This window comes from Oenanthe melanoleuca, chromosome 2 (assembly GCF_029582105.1).
Source record: "Oenanthe melanoleuca isolate GR-GAL-2019-014 chromosome 2, OMel1.0, whole genome shotgun sequence".
Classification (NCBI taxonomy): Eukaryota; Metazoa; Chordata; class Aves; order Passeriformes; family Muscicapidae; genus Oenanthe; species Oenanthe melanoleuca.
Window position 1 is genome coordinate 111,265,453 of NC_079335.1, and position 18,341 is coordinate 111,283,793.

Below are 18,341 nucleotides of genomic sequence, written 5' to 3' on the forward strand. Positions count from 1 at the left end.
CTTTTAAGTGTGTTCTTCCTTTGTAAAGGCAGCTGCTCATTCAGGCCACAGTCAAGTGTGAGCACCCTCTTCTGCAGTGTGGTCTTGCTCCTGTTTAGAGTCAGCTGGGTTGTTTGAGCCACTGCAGCTCATTACCCAGGCTTCTCATCAGCTGCTGAACTTCATCTGTTTTCTGGAGTTTGCTCCCTTAAAAATATGGCAACCATCAGTAGAAAAACAACTGAAACGAGAAGTGTTGGACTTGTTTTCTATTTTAGGTATTACGTGGTTCTACAGCAAATAAAAGGTATGGATTATTTAGCTTGATTCAAATGAATAATTTGTATCAGCTGGTAAGGAAGGGGAGCAGCCATGAGCTGAAAATAAAATTAACAGCACAATTCCGTGTATGTTGTCAGGGAATCATTCCCATGCAACCCAGTAATGGCACAGAGATTTCAGGGATTATGTTCAGATTAAATGTCATCAAGAGCTGAGCCTTGGCAGTATGCCAGGAAGGTCATATGAGGAAAGTCCCAAACTTTTATACTCAGATAAAATTGTGTTCTGTTTAATAACCATAACACACTGCAAATTTTAGAACAAATAATGACTTAGGTTAGGAAATCTCATTATTATTTTTAGAAAATGTATTATTTAGTCTAGGTTCAGGATTTTTCACTGCTTTTTGGGATTTACAGCTATGTCAGCAATTTTTTTGGGGGGTACAGATTTTTTCTTGGTAGCATGACATTAAGAAACTTTAGACCAAAGTTTTTACAAGTTTTAAAATTTGAAATTTTTCAAGTTTAGCGTGAATGGAACAATGGCCTGCTAATACTTCCACAAGTATTATAATTTCCCAGAAATACCTCTGTTATTTTTAAGAAGTCTAAAATGCTGTAATTCCATGACATTTATGGAAGATTTTTATTGGGAGGGAATGAGAAAATAGTTACAAATGCATAGTTGAGAATTGCTTTTTCTTTTATTTATCTGTGGTTGGTCTGTACCATTCCAAAATACCTGTGGAATTATGAAGGAATATGCTGACAGTCTAATACTGCATTGAGAATATCTCATTTTGGTTTAATCTGATCTGTTTACAGTACATTGGTTTCAACTCCAGAAGGAAATTTTTTCCCTAGGAGATATCTATACATGGAATTGTAGACCCTTACTATACCACTTGAAATAAACACTCTTTTAATCTACTTGCCCTCTGTGGGGGAGAAAAAAAAAAAAAAAGCCGAAACTATTTTAAAAGTGATTTCTTAAATCTCTTAAGTGCTCTCAAATGTGATCCTACTATGCATGTGCCTAAGGGAATATGATGATTTTTTCCATATTGTTTCATTTGCTGCCTGGCAGTGACCCCAGCAGTGGTGTGGGCACAGCCCTTCCTGCCTCCCCTGGTGGGCATTGGGTGCTAGGGAGAGAATTGTCACAAGACTTTCTTCTGGTGTGACCAACCCCATGAATCAAACCTCAGCTGTTGGATTTGATTGACCAGGGAGCTTCAGTAAAAAGGGAACAAAACTTGGAGTCATTAGCCAAAGCAGTGATGAGACTGTGGATTCAGGGCTCCACCTTTATTTTCTAGTTATATATGCATCCCATATTTGTAAACCTTATTTTAGGTATACTGCATACACTTAAGTATGTGTTTATATACCCAAGTATGCATGTGTGTGCAAACACATGTGTGTGTGTGTATGCTGAAGTTTATTTTCCCCTTTCTCCTCCCCTCCTCTTTGCTCACCTTGCCTGCTGCAGTGAGGCACCAGACAGAGAAGAAAACTGTTTTAGCTGACCAGCATTGCAATGGGAGAGTCTACAAACTCATCTTCAGTTCATTAAAGTAGAGGTTGGGTGATAATGATCAGAGTTGTCAGGTTCTGGAGAGGGTCACAGTGATAACAGTGGGATCAAAAGTCACTGAAAAGCACCAGGAGACTGGCTGGGTGCAGCAGCAGGACCCAGGCTGGGTGCCCAGGCTCCTGAGGCAGAGGTGCTGCCAAGTTTTGCAGAACAGCAGATCCAATTGGTTTGTTATTTATGAAGGGTACGGTATGCAACCCTCAACATGTCAACAGTTCTTTAAAGTGCAGATGTAAGAAATCCCAGTTAGAAGTAAGTCCTTTAAATACTATGAATAAACAAGATAAATCCATTAATTATTTCAATAAATGTAAAGACCTCATGTTATACCATTAATTTGTCCTGAATTAGTGATAGGATTTTTTCCATTACTTTTCTAGACCTTTATTTAAACTACAATCAGTAAAATCTTACCACCCTACAGCCCCAGACACACAGTAATAAATCAACCCTTATTTCCTTATTTGCTTGAAGCTAATGTGACAACAAATAGTCTGTTCACATACATTATTTCTTTGTACTACATCGTATGCAAATATTTCAATTATTATCCTTTTATCTCCATAATATTTTAACAACATGATACAACATGTTTCTCTGATAAATTGAGTTACATAAAAGCAGCTTCACATCTACATAATGCTTTAACAAAACATTCCCTCTATTTCAAGTTAAAATGTGTGTTCAGCTTGGGAATATCCTCATAAAGAAACTTAATTTGCCTTATTAAGAAACACTTGTGTATTCTTATAAGTTTCAATTTTATTTTTTTTTAATAATAATTTTATCACATTTTGGACTCCTGCCTGCCCAGGCTGCCTGGGGCTGGCAAGGTTTGGTAAGTTGAGTTCTGCAGTTAAATTGAGTTGGTTTCTTGTTTATAAAGGATGTAACTTGACTTCCTTGCACCATTTTTTTTTCCCCCTTCTGTGAATATTTATGTAACTGGATGTTTATTTTCTAGTATTAATCCTCAGTGGCTTGAGAATGGTGGTTTTCCCTCTAAAGCTGGTAGAACCCTGAAAACTGGTGTTACCCCAGCAGGGTTCATCCAGCTCTGTACCTGTGCAGCGCTGTGTCTCCAGCCTTTTTTTAAGCAGGACTGTTTGGAGGGCCTGTGAGATGCCTTGGCATGGTGCAGCCTCTCCCTGTGTGAGTGGCTGTGTCCCAGTGCTGTGCTCGGACAGGTGGGAGTTGCAGTATTCCCCTCTCCCAAAGAAAAAGAGAAACACATAATGATAGCAGAATTCCTTTCCTCCTCACTCTGGCGGTACTGTCTCCAGGCTTTTTATAAAACCAAATAGCATTGCTAAGCATCTGTTTGCTGGAGGGGTGTGAAACAGCCAGGTGTGCTTTGTGGAGAAGCAGGTGATTGTAGCCTGAACCATCGCTGCAGACGCTCCGTGAGTCAGATCATTCGTGGCTGCAGTAACGAGATTATTCATGGCAGGCTCCTCGTTGTGACAATGGTCCTTTGTTTGAAGTCTGCTTTGTGTATGGGCTACACTTCCGATTTGAAGATTCCCTCTCTGCTAGAAAACAGCACTGCAGCAGGGAACCACAAGGATGTTGCTCAGTGCTGGGAATAATTGGGAAAGTTCATAGTTGAGTTAAAAGTTGTAACCATGAACTTGAGTGGGACGGTACTACTTCCTCTTGGTCCTGAGGTAGGTTTTTAATTTTATTTTTAGTGAGTTGTCTTTTGGATTTGTGAGTTTTTTAAAACTCTGTCTTCTGATTAGAATTGGTTAAATACTGCCAAGAGAGTTTTGTTGCTCGTGATCATATAAGACATGCTTTGTCTTGATAGTGGGGGTCCTTTGTGTACATTGCCAGTTTGTTTAAGGAAAGGAATAACAAAACCTCAGCATTTCTTTAGTGTTCAGAGTCAAGTTAATTTTAAGTTCATCCATATTCTTATTTTTTTAATGAAATTATTATTGTCTCCACTGTGTAACTTCTATGAGGTCCCTATGTTAAGAGGTGATTATCCTCCACAGCAAGGTGATTACATTTTGTGGTTGGACCATGACCAGGGTGTTTTAGACTTAGGTGCTATAATATGGCTTGGATTTGTCTCCTGTACACCTGGGTGGTCAGGGTGAAGCCAAGGCATGTTGTGCTCCAGGTCTTTGTCCCAAAGTGGAGCATCCTTGTGTGATCTTCCTGTGCCTGGTGCACAGAGCTGCTGGGAAGTTCATCCCTGGGGAGGCTGGCTGGGGAGCAGGGGGTGCTGGAATCCTCCTGCTCTTCCATGTCAAGGAGTCCCACAAAGCTCACAGGCAGCTCTGGTGGCTGCACTGAGAGGAGGCAACCTGTGCCACCACTGGGAAGATGAGGATGGTGTGCCAGGGATGGCTTTTGGGGAAATGGAGAGACCACGCCAGTGTGGCAGCAGCACCTCAGAGGGAATCACCAGAGCTGTTTGCTGCTGTAGTAGAAGTGAAAATAACTGTGTTCCCATGGTCAGCAGCTTGTAAGGAAAACACAGAGCAAGCTCAGTTATTGAAAAGCACATCTGAAACTAAAATACTGCTTTCGTTTTTACTTTTGATTGCAGCTTTTGTCCTTGAAGCTCAGAGGTTCCCTGGTGTTTTCTTTTGAAACTGTGCTGTTTCATGCAAGGCAAACAAAACTAAAATAAATCCAATGAAAGCATTACAGAGACTCTGTCCTCTATTTGGGCGTGAGCTTTTTAATTTTTTCCCCCAATTAATCTTTATATTTTACAGAAGAAGATTGTTTTGAATTTTGTTATGAATGTTAGCTATGAATTTTGAACTCCATTATAAATTTGAATTCCAGGTCATTCTATTGCAAGTTTGCATAATATTTATATGCTCACTTTCAGAAATAAAAAAGAAGGAGTTAATTGTCTGACAGGAAGAATAAAGCATTTGACTATTCTCTATTGTGTGGGGTTGTTATGACAGACTTCTTTTGGTTGCACAGCATTCAAATTATACACCAGTAGAGTAATGTTACATTATGTCATCTATTGGTACTTCTACAAGCAATTTCATTACTTCATTAAAAATTTACAGTGATCTGAAAGGCACATAGATATAGTAATAATTATACACGTGTGATTTTGTATAGTGTTGTGTTGATCTACATTTTTTGCATCCTATAGCTAGGAACAGACTACTATTGCTCTTGAGATACTTGCCAGGTAATTGAATATGAAATCTGAATTTTTACTGTAGTTTTTAGTATTTGGATTTTAGCCATTTCATTTGCAGCTGACAAAAATGCTTTCACTGTTATTGGGAAGATAATCAAATTGAGTTTGCTGAAACGGAGATAATTTTTTGGAGACTGATTTATTTACAAATGAGATTAAATGAGAATGCAGTAATACTTTTTGCCCTAAGCAGTTAAAGGCAGCAGTGTTTACTTCTTACCTTTTCCACACATCTAGATTAGTGCTGTTTAAATTGCAGGTTTGATTTAGACTTGAACCATGAGTGTATTTGACCTTGCTATGATTACATTAACTTTCTCTGATGGTATTGGAATTGTGGCACATCTTGCTGTTTTCTCCAGTTTCTTGGAGAGTGAATTCACTGTTACTAGGTGTCAAGATTGTGCATGACTCTTGGATAGCCATGAAGAAGCAGATTGATTGCACAGCAAATAGCTGAATAGCCCTTAGTAAATTAAATGAGTAATGCAGATTAATACAGTGTTATCTTGTTATTTACTGTAAAAGATTTTTTTCAATGAAAGGGAAAAAAAACCCTGTTGTCAGTGTTATCAGAATTCTGTTGTCAGTGAACTTTTGACAGTTTTATTTAAAAAATCTGTTTTCTATGAAAATACATAAATTTCTATGAAAATGTTAAAACCTTTGTTATGACTAGAACTTAGTTTCCTAGTTTAATAGGTATTTTTACTATGCTATGTTTGAGGAAGCCCTAGGATCTTACATTGGTTGTAAAGATTATGAGTTAGGAAACAGTGAATGAGGGGTATTGGCTTCTGACATAGTCCCCCATGTGTAAAAGTGCAAAATGAGCAATAATTATATTTTGACTATGGTGACATGTAAGGTGCAGTTGTTGGGGTAGGAAAAGGTCTCCTTGGAGTTGCTAAGTATCTGATTTCAGTTTTCTTATTTCTTTTTTTGTTTTGAAAAGTTCACAGATTTGCTGTGGAAGTTTTATAGCAAATACCAGGTCTGAAACTCTTCAGCAGAACTACAGAAGTGTAGTTACTATGTGTAAATAGCAGAAGAAAAGTCTTGATAAGAAAATCCTCCCATTTCCAGTTTCCACAAAACTCTTAAAAGGAAGAGCCACGTGAAAATATTTTCTTTAAATTGTTTGGCACTGCCATTCAAAAACAAGATGTTTTGTACTCCTACTTGTTAGCTCAAGCACAACCAGATAATGATAATTTATTAATTAATAATTTATTTATTAATAATGGTACTTTTTCATTCTTGTATGGTAGCTTTGCAAGGCAATTTCTGCAGTGAAAGGCAGCCTGCTCATATTTTCTCTTTTACCACCGTAGCCGTCTCCTTTTTCTTTTTTTCTTTTTCTTTTTCTTTTTCTTTTTCTTTTTCTTTTTCTTTTTCTTTTTCTCTTTTTCTTTTTCTTTTTCTTTTTCTTTTTCTTTTTCTTTTTCTTTTTCTTTTTCTTTTTCTTTTTCTTTTTCTTTTTCTTTTTCTTTTTCTTTTTCTTTTTCTTTTTCTTTTTCTTTTTTTTTTTTCTTTTTCTTTTTCTTTTTCTTTTTCTTTTTCTTTCTCTTTCTCTTTCTCTTTCTCTTTTTCTTTTTCTTTCTCTTTTTCTTTTTCTTTTTCTTTTTCTTTCTCTTTTTCTTTTCTCTTTTTCTTTTTCTTTTTCTTTTTTCTTTTTCTTTTTCTTTTTTCTTTTTCTTTTTCTTTTTCTTTTTCTTTCTTAAAAAAGGACATGAAATTTTAGTATACAGCCTTGCTAGGGAAGAGAATGGAGGGAAATAAGATAAATTAGCATCAAAGCAAATTGAAGTTTAAAATTGAAGTAAATCTCCTAACTGAACTGAACTTTGAAATATTTATCTGGATCAGTAATGATTTCCTCTCTGAGCACTGTAAAAAAAAAAAAAAAAAAAAAAGGAAATCTGGAATTATTTGCCTAAGGTTGAAGCATATCGTTATTAGATATATGTTACTGTTATCTGGATTATTCAGTGGTTAATATGTAACATTCATTAGTGGTCAGTTTATTTGTATCAAAATTTGCTCTGTAAGATCTTCACAAATGTTGAGGAAAGAAGAGGAGGAGAGGTTTATTTTCTTAATGTGGTGGAATTTTTAAAAAAAGCACTACCACGAAACCTATTTTAGGACTATTAAGAGGAGATTTCTTACACGTGCTTTCAACAATACTTTATCCAAAAACATCTTTTCCGCTTCTCTCATTTTTTCTCAGTCTGCAATAACTAAACCCCAAGGGTGTCATCACTTCCTTCCAAACTTCTGCTGGGCTTGGGGTTATTCCACCCATACACAGAGACCTCAAAATCCTTGCCCACTGAAGTGTTTTTTCTCAAGACCTCTGGAAATCAGTCTTGCTCTGAGACTGAATTGGTCCATTGTTCAGCTCAGCACTAAGTAAACAAAGCATCTTCGTATTTAATAGGAATGGAAATGTATTTCCATGCTCATGAACTTCTACAGAGAAATCCATTTGCTCGGTCTTCAGTGTAACAGCATTGTTGACACAATTTCTGGATGCTTAGCATCCTTTTTTGACATTACTGGAAGAATTTGGAATATGTGTTAAAGCCAATGCACCACACTATAATAAGGCTGTATTTCCCTGCTTTTCTCTATCTGAACAATTCTGACTTGGAACAGGTGATGGTACTATATGAGTGAAATATTTAAATTACATATGTGAAGAGGGGCTGTTTTAACTAGCTTGTCCAGGAGACACCACTCTTAACTGTTTTGCATGTACACACCCTTCTTAATCACTGAAAATTTCTTAAAGGAATTTCTGGGTTAATGTGAGAGCTTGGCTGTAGAGCTGGAGTAACTGAACTTTGTCATCTGTACACCACAGAGATGACCTGGATCAAAACTTTACCTGTCAGAAGGGTTTCAGAACAAGTAAAAGCCAACTGAATGTAGTTTTTGAACTTTGGTTAATTTTATTGGACTGCTGCACTTGGAAAAATCCTGGCCAGCCCATTTACAACTGCACCAAAGTGGGCAGTGATCAAGACAAACATCTGAGTAGGCAGAGTCACAGAAACCTTTTGGAAGCATCCTTTAATCTGGTGGTGTGGCATGTGTGGAATCCCCCAGGGGTTGCTGTCATTAACTACTCCCATGAGACTCCTGACAGAGGTTTTTCAACACCAAATGTGAATCATGAAGCGTGCCTTTGATTGATTGCAGCCTCTTGTTTGGGAATGTAATTAATGCCTGGGTTCAGCTGCCAACAGGCTGATGAGCAGTGATACTTGAGATGTCACACAGGGTGTCCCCCTTGGCCTCCAGCAGTGGCCCTACAAGGAAGGCTATCTCTGTGGGAGATACCCCATAATGTTGGGATGGTACTTGGGAATAGCCAGTTGGAAAAAAAGCCCTTCTGTCAGGAGAGTCTTGTTTTATTTGAATAATTATGAGGATTTGGGATTTTTTTTCCATTTTCATCCTTTTGCCTTTCACTTTTTCCTCTTATAAATAAAAATGTTATATATATATATTTATATATATTTATAGGAATTTATATAATTTATAAATTTTTCATGTTATTAATAAAATTTACATGTTTCTGTAGAAGAGGACTAGATTGACAGCAAAGATAACAGCCACTTCTCACAAGGAAAGAATTGTTAGTCTTGGTCTTCATGATGTGTGATAATGGCCAAGTGATAAAAATATAGCATTTTTTCTCTAATCTTTTTGATGTGGAGATTAACAAATCATAATTTTTTTTTACTTTGGCTGCTGATATCCTCATTATAAAACTGAAGGGTCCTTAGGGCAGTTCAGTTACGCTTTCAAAGCATTTCTTCTTGGATGAGATCCAGAGGATTCCAGCATGGTCGTTTTGGCACAGTTGGTTGGTTTTCTCAAACAGGTGTCTACATGTGTGTAATAAATCCTGTTATGCTGATAAATCTGAACTGATAATTGAAAAGTGTGTGTTACAGTGAACAAGGCTGGTAATTTACCATGTCAGTAAAGCAACATTTCTGTAATGAATGTAATGTTCAGTAATTCTGTAATTTAATGGCTCCATTATGTGAGCCATTTTAAAATTTCTGTTCAAGATGTTCTTGATCCAGATGTTCTTGTATTTTATTTTATTACTAGCTGCATCTCAGTTATAATCTGCAAAACTGATTCTCTTCTTGCTTTACCGTGGTACCAGCCAGTCCATGACAAAGGATGTAAAATTAATGAGGAAGTGGAGAACTGAATCATACACATTAAAAATATATGTAGTAAATGAAAATCATCAGTAGGCTTGTATTACCAAAGAGTCACTTTTCCAGGTGATGTTCCAGTCTATTCTTTGAAACCAAAAAATCTTTTTAATCCTGCACATATCACTTACATCAGGCTGTTGCTAATTAAGTTGCTAAGATTCAGCAATATCTCAGATAGTCTGGAAATATTAGAAAAGCAGACTGGCGATTTTACTGTAATGAATGCCATCATTACCACTAAGATGTTTTGGGCTCTTTTTATACATTTCCTTCCAAAGCTTTGAAGTCTCAGTCCTCAGATTAATGCATTGACCCAATTATCACCATATTCATGTGGAGTCCCATGACTTTCAGAGAAACACAGAGGATCTTCAATGTTTTATAAAGCTCATAAACAGCTAAAAAAAATTAGGCTCAAAGGCTACAACCTCCATGATTACTGCTACTGAATTAAACAAAGGAAGCATTGCAAGGATGCAGTTATATTGCATTTGCTGGTTAGCAAAAGTTCTTCTAAGACCCCGAGGATATGCTGTAGCCTGGTCTTCGTTCCTCAAGTGTGTGAAGGATTTCAAGGGCTGCCTCCAGCTCTGGGAAGAACTAGGAGCTGTGACAAATTTCAGAGAGGCAGGGAGAACTACTAAAGAAAGCCCTGGATTCTGCAGTGATTTGGGATGTGTGCTGAATCTGAGGATCAGTCAGTCAGGATCGGTAGATGAGTATCTGTGTGGTGTAACTGTACCTGTAGAGTGTACATATATTGTATCTGTACATTCAGGATCTATGTATGAGTTGATTACTTAAAGGATGTGGCCTCCATAACTTGTCAAATGATAGTCCAATAAAGGAATGATAGCCAAATCCCTCATTCCTTTAAATGCTCTATAAAATTCCAGCATTCTTAAGAGGTCACCTGGATGAGAGCTGATAAATGGGGTTGTAACAACTCTTTTCCCCTCTTTAAGGTGTTTTTTTCTTTGCACAGAGAATAGGTCTGATCCTGAGGAGACTTATCCAAAATGCCTTTGTTCAGGGAAGTGAATATATTGCTCCTGTTGCCTCCCTTCCTCCTGCTTGGGATATCCAGCTAGAGCTAAGGGTAGCTTGGTGAATTAACAGCTTTTGCACTTTATTTTGAGGCTATTTCCATTATCATGAGTTTAGGAGCACTAATTCCCTTTAGGATCTCTCTGAGCTGCCAGGTACGAGTGAGAGAGCTGTTCATTGCCTGAAAAAGCAGGTATGTGAATCCTCTTCAAGCTAGGAATATAATTTCAAGTAAAGAACTTCTTTTGTATCTCCTGATGAAATGATAGTCAGTTAATCTGGGTCTCTTAGCTAAGTATTTTGGGGTGTCTTCAGACCTACATTCAAGTATCTAAGGAGAGTTAGGATCTGTAGATGGAAGGCTTGATGTCCATGCAAAAGACTGTGAGAAAAATTTGTGTTGTGCTTAGATTAACCTGCAATTGTGTTTTGTGACCAAATGGAGGAAGGAAGTGTGATTTACAGTGTTGAGATTTGTGATGCTTTCCTTTAGTTTTGACACTGAAAATCGTATTGGAGCTCTTGTATTGTGTGCTGCAAATCTCCCCTACATAAAAGTAATATGGAGAGAGCAAGATCACCATAATATTGATGACCATGCTTATAAGAGTGTTGTGTGATAATCCATTCTAAATCAAATAGCGATGTACAAGTTTCTGTAGATTTCTTGGTGTGAGGATTTTTGTTTTGTGTTTGTGTTTGTGTGTGTGTTTGTGTGTGTCTCTGTGTGTGTGTGTGTGTGTGTGTGTGTGTATGTGAAATCTAAAGTTCCAAGATATACAACTCTACAACTCTTGATTTTTTTTTTTAAGAACTAATGTTAAACTCTATGCTTACTGCCAAGTCAACACATAAAAATAAATGAAACACTCACACAAACATTCTGCTTACCATTTCTGTGCTCAGAAAGATTTGAGTTTTTATTGCCTCTCTCAGCCAGTATGTAATGATCCAGCATTTCTGCTGCTGAGCAAGATTGATTTGTGCAAAATTAAAGATACTAATTATTCTACCTGAGCTATTTTCTTATATCTCTGTCCAATACATTGGTGGTGATGTGGGGGTAGGGTTCCAAGGCTTAGGTGCCTGAACTGCTTGCAGTAAATCTCACAAAGTCACAGAATATGCTGAGCTGGGAGAGATCCACAAGGTCCAACTCTTGGCCCTGTGCAGGACCATCCCCAAGAGTCATCCATGTGCCTGAGAGCACTGTTCAAAGCTTCTTGAGCTCTGTGACCACACCCTCTGGGTGGAACCTTTTCCTAATATCCAACCTAAACCTCCCCTGACACAACTTCAGGCCATTCCTTTGGGTCTTGTTGCTGCTTAGCAGAGAGGAGAGATGAGCCTCATGAGCCTCTTCATCTCAGGAGCGTGCACAGGGTGCATCAGAATATTGTCACAGTTGTTAGTGTCTTGGCCATTATCTATATAAGCATATTGGAAGGTTTATGCCCTACAGATGGAATAGGAGTGGAATGAATGAAGAATTGGATGGGAGTTGAATTCCTTATTCCAAAACCAGCTTTCAAGTCTAACTGGATTGAAATTACTCTGCTTCTGGTTTAGAACTAGAAAAGTTTTTAGAAACCATTACTAAACAGAATCAGGGTCTAGATTTATCATCTGCTAACAAGAACAGAGAACAGTCCTATGCTTTTGGCTCATCCACTGCACATATTCTCTATAGTAATATGATAAATGCAAAAGTACTTTATAGCTTATAGTAATGTTTTGTTCTTTCGTGGATGCAGTCGCAAAGTTACATATTATCTTTAAAGCAGTGATTGGAAGTGGACAGGAAATATGAGACAGACTAAGCAAGAACAATGCAGGTTTTACTGATGATACCTCCAGTACTCAGAAAGAATTGCACTGGTTTTTGTCAGTGTGAAGTACACACAATACCAGCAAGATCGTTCATGCCAGCCTTGCCTTGTGATTTTTTTCAATGGTGATGCACACCCTTTTGTACCAGAAGGGAAAGAAGTTAATTAAGTCCTTTACAAATACATGTGAAATATGCAGTAAATAAAATCTTTTAAGAATTCTGCTTAAGGTTATAGTGTTCATATGTCAAGCTCAGAAGAAAAGTCCAATTACAGTCCGCATGCAATGAGTGTTTTTATGTTATGTGTGCAGTACAGGTATCATAATAGTTTTCTTCTCTTGATATATTGGTAATTTGCTGAATAGTGGCATGAGGTAGTGATTTGTTTTATGGCTGTCTGAGATCATGGTATAGTGTTAATGCTTCATATTCTTCAGACTGAAATGGTTTGGATGCCTTCTCTGTTTTACTGAGGTCTAGAGCTATACATAAATGTATTTTACCTTACTGATTTATCAGCTTTTCATATCCATATCTGATTGTCTTAAATACCCTCCTATCCCAAATCACTCAGCTTGTGTTATAGTCACTCAGACACCTTCCTCACAGCTGCCTGTCCTGTATCATCATCTGTGCTTTTATTCTCTGACAGAAAGTGTAATTAGAGAACAATGATTTAGCTTTTGGTTTGACATATAGTAAAAACTTCCTACAGTACTCTTTCATCTACTGCTGTTGTCTTATCCAAGTGTTATAAGTATCTCTTGTTTTTCTGAGTTAACTTCCCAGCACTCTCAGAGGTGAAACACTCTGTCCATTAGCCATATAAAACATTGTTGTCTAGGCGGGAAAGAGAAGAGTTATTTCTCTTAGTCAGCCTAGTGTGGGAATTTGGAGAGACAGAATGCAATTAATTATCAAGCTTGAATTTTGGCCAAGGCTCTATTAGAGATGAGAGTTACAGTTTATGAATTTCTTTCATTCTTGTGATGATAGGATGAGCAGGAGGGAGACGAGAGTGGGGTTTTATGCAAACACAGAAGTTTGGACTCTTGCTGTGGCAGTGTGTTTCAGTTGTCATCATGTTAAGCTGGACTGTTTTATGTGGCTGTGGCAGGAGAATGGGGGGTAAAAATGATAGCACGGCTTCGAATGAAATTGTTTGCAGGGGAAAAAATGGTTAATTATACATAAATCAAGCTCACAAAAACCAACCAGAGCATGAAAGAACTACAGTGCATGCCCTCTGCCTTTCACAGACTCTTTCCAATTCACTTGGTGCTTTGTGTTGCTTTTCTGAGGCAATTCTTTTCTCTTTATGGGCACCAACACACATTTTGTCATAGTTTGTTGATGGTAATTTTGGGGCCAGATCTAGCAAGTCTCTAGTACACTGTTTAGCAATTTGATCAAATATAAATCAAGAAATTGCTGTATATGTTATATTTTAATTCCTCTGACATGTCTAGAGTTAATTTTGTAGGGAAGGAGTAACCACAGAGACAAGTATTAAGACTGAACACATGCAGAATTGGAGGGGAGGAGAAGTTATGTGTCCACCAAGGCCATTTTTCTGCTGTGTTATTGGGAGCATATGCCACATCAGCCAGCACTAAAGGAAATAGTCTTATGCAATGGAGAAAAAGGACTGGAGAGTAGATGATCTGTCTTTGACAAATACCTCCCCAGTGAATTTTCAGTTGTGTTCCTTTTTACCATTAAAATTCTTCAAATGTTATCTAATAGTTTGTATTAAAAGGATGGAAGAAAGTAATTCAAAGTTGTAACTTTTCAGAATCTCTTGCTTGTATGAATTTGTCTTAAATGCATGGTATGCCAAGTCCCAGTATGTCTCAGTTCTTACATAATAAGAAAATAATAATTCACAGAGAATAAGATCTGTTTTTCTTCTGAGGAAATGCTTGCATTCTGAAAAGGTTGTAGTGGTGTTCTGTGTAATGGTTCCACTGTCCTTATAAAACAAGATGTACTTTGTCCTGTTAAAATTAGAACTACCTAAGTGATGCCACACTTGCTATGAAATTGCAAATCATCTCTCTTGGGAGAAGGTGATTTTCCTTGCTGAAGGAAAGTTGGCATTGATAAGCATGTAATCCATGAAAATAGTGTGGTCATAAATGGATATTGAAGTTCCTATCTTTGGGAATAAATGATGCTGTAGGGGGTAGGAAGAAAAGCAGGGTGCTACTGCCCAGCCAGCATTCCTCTCCATCTTCTGCCTTTAGGACTAATTCATCACATAACCAACTACTTGTGCAAAGTAGAATTCACTGTTGAAAGGAGAACAAGTGAATGAGATAGAAAATTAGCTGAAAATTGAAAAAAAAAAAAATCCTGTGTACATTTCAAAGACTGATCACTGGGTACAACCTTGAACCCCCAGTCACAGGAAGTTTTCTGCCTTACTTTGTTCCATTTCAGCTCCAGGCTGTGATGCAGTTGCACATGCAATGTGCAATGCTCTCTGTTGAGCAACCAACACAACCAACACAAGAAAGGTCAATAATTAACCAACACTTGGCTACCAGTGAAAACCATCCCAAATTCTCCCGTGCTGAGGCAGATTACCCACCCCATCCCACTCTCTGCTCACAGAGGACAGCAGTTCAGGGCTGCCCTGTCCTGGCCCTGGATGTGCTGGCAAGGTGCAGCTGTGCTGGAGCAAACTCAGCAGGGCAGGGTCCAAGCTGTGACTCCTCCAAAGGCAGAGGCACAGGGGGGTTTTGCCCACCTGGATTCTCTGCTGCTACTACAGCTGGGTAAAAGGTGGTGTGTGCCAGGCTGCACAGCAGCTACAAAATAAACACACAGTTTGACCTTCCCAAGGGTTTTGTTTAATGTTTGGTTCCCTTGTGATGAGTAGCTCCTGAGTACTCTCCACAGGACTGGTGAAATGAAGTTGTACGTAGCTGGATTTGTGAGGAAGCAGGGAAGATTTTCAAAGGTATATTTCCTTAAAAAACTCTGTAAAACTATCTACCTGATTGCTGTAAGAAGTACCTCAGACTGTGTTTCTCATTTTTCATATGTACATTTCTAATCATGGAAACAGGGGGTTAAAAAGAGGGATCTTTTCCTGATAAACAGACCACAGTTTTGGGGATGTTTCAAGTCTCAGTATAGGATACCTGTGTGGAGTGACCTAAATATTTAGGAGCAGCATGTTTTAGTCAGTATCTGAGAACTTTGAGTTGTGCATTTCTGACTTATGAAATTATTATCTCCTTTTAATGTATTTGATTCTTGCTTAAGAACTGTTGCACACACACAACAAACAGAGTTTGCAAAGTCAATTGCTGTACCCCACCAATGATCCCCTCTGTTTCCTTTCGTCATAAACTCATTATCAGTCAACTAAATCTTCTTTTTAATCTCTTCTTTAGGGGATCCTACTCTTTTCTTCTGCATACATGGTCTGTATGGACCAGATACACCTTATTTCTCCTCCCCTTTCCAGCAGTTTTTCCCTGCTGGAGTGGGGGTCAGCCTGGTCCCACTCTCTGTGCTGCCTGACCTCCATCCTGGGCTGTGGCACAGGCAGCAGCAATGGCAGCAAAGGCATTTCACCTTTCTCTCTTTGCATGATGATAATGCCCTTCAGTGGAACCCAGCATTAAACCCAGTATCTAGCACCTCTCATAAGTGTGCAGACATTTGGAGTGTCATCACATCTGAACTGATTTTAACTGGCCTGGCAAGAGCTACTTCCCTGAATAAAATATACTCTCTGCTGTTTAAAACAAGAGGGATATTTGAATTCTTGAAGGTAATATTTTCTCATTGCAAAACAGTGTCTCTTTATTTTTTCCCTGGCTTCTATCTTGGAAATAATTGAACCATTTTGGTTAATGTAAGAAAGAAATAGCCTGAACCACGCATCCAACATGGAAAGTTTTAGCCCAAACAATTAGTCTGGCAAAAAGTGTAAATCAGATTTATAGGAAGAATTGGATAATCCTTAGTAACTGTCCGTGTCACAGCTCCCACCTGTGTGTATTAAATTCACAAGATCACTTTTTTTTTCAACATGCATGCACCTTGCACATGCTCTCATCCACTGTATTCTGCTGAAATGCATATCACTTAAATAAATAATTGTTTAATATTATTCTTTTTTTTGTGTTTGGGAGTGCTTTGCTTGTTGAACAAACAGATTTTTTTCCACTTTTCTCCAAGGAAATCTTTTCCTGAACCAGTTGGGTGAGGGGCCACTTGAATCTGCTTTCTAGAGGGATCTCATTCGATGGTTTCCTCCCAAATTTTGCCCTAAACCAGGACAATAATCCACTTAACATCCATAAGAATCACTCTGTCTAAATATGACTGCAGCTAATCCCATGTGTTGTTAAACCTGTTAATTGCTTATCATCTGTTTGCATAGATTGCATTTTGCAACAGCAAATGGAGGACCAAATGCTCAGTTATCCTTTATAATTGTTCCTGTTAGACATGTTTTAATAATTATAACATTTTTGTCCATCCTCAAAAACATACAGTAAATTTTTAATGTAAAAGCTCAGTAATTGAAATGCTATTGTGACACAGAAATCTGTCTAGCAATTAATGGTTCAGAAAAACAATAAGTTAGTGCAAAGCCTTGAGTCTTCATTCTCCTAATACATAATTTTATTTCCATACTATGTTGTTCACAGTGGGAGTCAGAGGAAGCCTTTGGCTGAATATTCTCTACCCCTAGCTAAGAGACTCTGTTGTGTTTTTATTACATTTGCCTCACATAATCACTCACTGTTAATTTCAAAAAGCCTTTGATATTTCTGCATGTGTGTGTCCTAAACAATAAGCTGCTCCATAATGCAGCGTGATTTATTGCCTTCTGACCTTACACACAGCTTCTCCTTGTGGAAAACAGCTTACAAATCTGGGTGTTAGCTGCAGCTTGAGTAGCACAGGAAACTTTCTTCCTGTGTGCAGTACCTGCATTCCTAGGCAAGGTCAGTCATCTGGTCAAGTGAGGCTTTTTTGTTTGGATGGCCTGTCTTACCCACACTCCTTATAATAATTTTTTTCCTATATTCAACTGTGCTTCCCAAACCAGCTCTGTGTGAAGTCTCAGTATTTACTGTGACTGCAGGCTGGCAATGCAGTGCATCCAGGCTGAGTACTCCTAGGAGCAGATGGAAAGTGCCAGTGTGCTATGGAAGAACAGCAGCAAGCATGAACACCTTTCCTTCAGCTTGTTTGTCTCCATGGGTTCGGATTGTGCCACCAGAACAAGTCTGATGGGAGGGATGCTGGGGCAGGAAGGCTGAAACTTGCCAGGGAGACATGGAGAAGGAAGGTGGTGTGCAGAGGACATTGCCTTAAAGCTTGTAATTTTCAGAGAAGCTGCCTGCAGGAATGCTGTAGGTGTGGAGGAATGATCTCAGGAATGTACACCCATTTGTGGGAGGAGTCATCTCACAATGTTGTAGGTAGAACTGTATAAATTTAAGTGGCCTAAATGAACCCAGAAAATCATTGCCCAGCATTAAATAGTTTGAGTTAGGAATTTGAGTCCAAGAATCTCTGCTGCGTAGTTCTCTGGTAGATAGATACTTGTTGTTCAAGGCACTTAGGGGAGAAAGGGTTAGAAGAATAAAAGTAAGCAAAGAATTTGGAAATCCAGTATCTTTGCATGAGACATTATGATCAAAGTCTGCTAGAAACCTTTTGTGAGAGAAGGAATGTGCAATTAAAATAGTAATTTGTTGTTCAGGCAAGTTCTTTTGGAAGAAGGTGACTGACTGAATCTCCAGGTGCTAATGGTGAGGGTGGCAGTGGTCACTTTCCTGGTTCTGCTCACTGTCATGGCTTGGCCAGTTTTTCCTCCTCTGTCAGTCTTTTCAAGGTGGGCAGAGCCCAGGAGGATTTTACAGTGGCACCATGCCTTGCAGTCAGTAAATGGAAATAATGGAAAATGTAATAAGAAGGCAGCAGTAGTCGGGCAGGGAGAGAAAAAAAAAGAGTACAGTGGTACTGCCCTGTTCTGTGGGAATGAAGGATCACACGTTAGGGGAAAGCTGGCTCATATATATGTGGAGATCTGCCACACACATGCTCATGTGCTGGTCATGGTCAGTGACCTCATCCATGTGCAGGCCTGGATATCACAGTGGTTAGGGTTTGCCAGCCAAGGACTGACTCTGGAGGA

At 38.4% G+C, this 18,341-nt stretch overlaps 1 protein-coding gene across 13 annotated transcripts in view; it reads left to right on the forward strand.

Moving 5' to 3' along the window:
• THRB (thyroid hormone receptor beta) overlaps nucleotides 1–18,341 on the forward strand; it is a 153,318-nt gene that overhangs the window by 49,839 nt on the left and 85,138 nt on the right. Inside the window, exon 1 of one of the 13 annotated variants that reach the window (XM_056484673.1) lies at nucleotides 15,060–15,134. The exons of the other annotated variants lie outside the window; for them this stretch is intronic. The gene's annotated coding sequence lies outside the window, so the exon portion shown is untranslated. Of the gene's footprint in view, nucleotides 1–15,059; nucleotides 15,135–18,341 lie in introns of those variants that run through there. 13 annotated transcript variants of the gene reach the window in all.